Raw genomic sequence first — 3,089 nt, 5'->3', positions numbered from 1 at the left:
GTTGCAACTTCTTTTCCACTTCTTTAGGAAGCCATAGCCTTGACCTTGGTTGGACTTGGTGTGGTTGTGGTGAAGGTTGGGGTTAGTGAATGGTTTCGGTGGAAAGGGTTGGTTTAGTGATGGGGAGAAGATTTATGAGTTGAATGGTTTATAACAAAAAAAATAATAATTTTTTTTTTTTTTTTTTTTTTTTTTTGTTGATGGGTTGGCACGGCCGTGCTAACTTTCTGGAAAAAGAGGGAAGATATTTTTTTTTTTTTTTTTGGTTTTTGGTTTTTGGTCAATGGCTTCAAATTTCGTTCTCTTTTTCACATCATAGTTGGACAAATACCTACAAAACAAAACAAAACAAAAGCAGTTAAATGCGCGGGTTGCCTCCCACGAAGCGCTTCTTTATAGTCATTAGCTTGACGTTCAAGAGGTTTCTCTACCCTATACCCAATCTTTCCCAAAGGGATAGTGGCGTCAACCTAGCATTCTCTCCCAAATCACACATGGCTTTCTCAATGCTTTTGGATCCTATGACACAAGGTATGAGAAAACTTGCTAGATTCTTAAGTTTAGATGACAATTTGTTTGGAAGTATTTCAATTAAAATTCTAAATTCGTCATCTAACTTTGATTTGACAAAACCTTGTGTTAATGGATGTTTAGGCTCATGAGGTGGTGAAACAAATGGCTGTTCATTTTCTCCTATAGTTTTCTCACTTTGAGGCTCATCACTTCCTATTTCTCCCTCATTGTTCTTAATTTTCACAACGGGGTCCTCTAATTGGTTACCATCCCTAAGAATAATAGAACTGATATGGCCTTTGGGGTTGGTTTCAGTTTGACCTGGAAAGATCCCGATGGTTTGAGAGGAAGTAGTCACGTGTTGGGCCACTTGAGAGATTTGGGTTTTAAGTATCTTATTGTGAGTTGCTATGGAGTCTACCTTGGATGTGATTTTGGCAAGAGAATCATTCAAAAATCTCGTTTGGTTTTTAAGCTCTTGGAGCTGCTTGGATTGATTTATAACATAATTTTCCATTAAATGTTCCAAGCTGGATTTTTGAGGGACTCTTTGGTTGTTTGCATAACTGGGTGGTGTTGCTTGTTGTCCAAAAAGATTTTGAGGGGTTTGATAAAAAAATTGGTCGTTTCTAAACCCTCGATTATATTGAGCATAGTTTACTTGCTCAGGACCTCTAACAACACTACCTAGTTGGCAATCAGTGCCAATATGGCCAAATACACCACAAACTTCACAAGGAGGTGATACAGGAGCAGGTGTGACAACACTAGTATTCATTGTATCAAATTTTTGTGTCAGTGTGTCAACCTTAGCAGTTAGATGATCAAGGGAGGAAATTTTGTACATACCTACCTCTTTTTTAGAGGGTGAAGAAGCAGTGATGACTCTCTCACTTGTCCACTGATAGTGGTTTTGTGCCATGCCCTCGATCAAATCATATGCTGCTGTGTAAGTTTTATTCATCAAAGCTCCACCTGCAGCTGCATCAACATAGATTTTTGTGGTATACGAAAGACCATTATAAAAGGTGTGGATAATTAGCCACTTCTCTAAACCATGATGGGGGAAAAGCCTAAGCATTTCTTTGAAACGCTCCCACGCATCGTAAAGAGATTCACCATCTTTTTGAGTGTATTGAAAAAGCCTCGCCCTGAATTGAGCGGTTTGAGAAAGGGGAAAGAATTGGGCAAGGAAAGCTCGCCTCATTTGGTCCCATGAAGTGATAGAACCAATAGTCAATGAATGAAACCAAGCACTAGCTCTATCCCCTAAGGAAAAAGGAAAGAGGTGCAGCCTTACGGCCTCTTGGTTTGCCTTCAAAGTTCCACTGAGTTTTAAAAAATTTGAAACATGAAGATTCGGATCCTCAGTGGGTGATCCGAAAAATTGATTTTGCTGCACTAGGTAAATAAGTGCAGGCTTTATTTCAAATTTACTACCCTCAACCGTTGGGTACACAATAGCATCGTACGGCTCATCTGAAGATGTGATTGCATACTCTTTGAGAGCACGTTTCTCATCCATGTCGTTATTATTGTCTTTGAGCCATGCCTGAAATCAAAACGGTTAAAGATAGAAAATAAAAAATAAGGAGAAAGGGAGGGAGATATATATTTCAAGGTCAAATTCTTGGAGGAGCAATATCCATCGGATCAACCTCGGTTTTGCATCTTTTTTGTTTAACAAATATTTTATCGCCGAGTGATCTGTGTAAACAATGATTTTTGATCCCACCAAGTATTGCCTAAATTTATCAATGGCATATACTACTGCTAACAATTGTTTTTCTGTTGTGGCGTAATTTACCTGTGCCCCATCTAGGGTCTTACTTGCATAATATATGGCATGCATCTTTTTGTCCTTTCGTTGTCCTAACACTGCCCCAACTGCATAGTCACTTGCGTCACACATTATTTCAAAAGGCAAGTTCCAATCTTGTGGTTGTATTATTCGAGCAATGATCAATGCTTCTTTCAACCTGCAAAATGCTTTCAAACAAGTATCATCAAAGGTAAAATCTGCATCCTTAAGAAGTAGACTTGTTAGTGGTTTAGTAATCGATGAAAAATCTTTAATGAAACGGTGATAAAACCCCGCATGTCTGATGAGATAAAACCGCAAGTGCACGGTCTTATCGAAGTAGTAAAATAAGAGTATCGTTCCGACAGGGAGTTATGAATTCAATTAACTTTAGATAATGATTAGACTAACGTTTTATAAGGTAGAAAGTTTTGGGTTTTTAATTGAAAGTAAATAATAAAATAAAAGATAAAAGCCTTGGGGTTATTGGTTTATCCTAACGACAAGTCCTTCTCAAACCAAACTATTAAACTTATAACTTTATGTTAAACCTAATTTCTCAAGACAGTTTCTCTTTTGTTCCTCTAGCAACCAAGCCTATTTCGCTGACTTGATTACTATTAGATTTTGGTTCCTCTAACAACCAAGCCTATTTCGCTGACTTGATTGTTATTAGTTCCCTTGAAGATCGAAACTATATGTCTCAAAGATTGCAAAGCCTATTTCGCTGACTTTGCAATCCTTGTCTAAATTCACTTGTTCGAATATCAAAGCT

The 3,089-nt window shown here is 37.8% G+C and overlaps 1 non-coding gene across 1 annotated transcript; it reads left to right on the top strand.

Annotated features, from left to right (window-relative positions):
• The first annotated feature begins 1,565 nt into the window (after positions 1 to 1,565).
• LOC120578805 (small nucleolar RNA R71) lies at positions 1,566 to 1,672 on the top strand. Its single transcript, XR_005644616.1, has one exon. It is a non-coding gene; the product is annotated as a small nucleolar RNA R71 (small nucleolar RNA).
• The last annotated feature ends 1,417 nt before the right edge of the window (positions 1,673 to 3,089 follow it).

This window comes from Medicago truncatula, chromosome 2 (genome assembly GCF_003473485.1).
Source record: "Medicago truncatula cultivar Jemalong A17 chromosome 2, MtrunA17r5.0-ANR, whole genome shotgun sequence".
Lineage (NCBI taxonomy): Eukaryota > Viridiplantae > Streptophyta > Magnoliopsida > Fabales > Fabaceae > Medicago > Medicago truncatula.
Note: the sequence above shows the minus strand (reverse complement) of the source record. Positions and strands in the feature narration are given on the sequence as shown.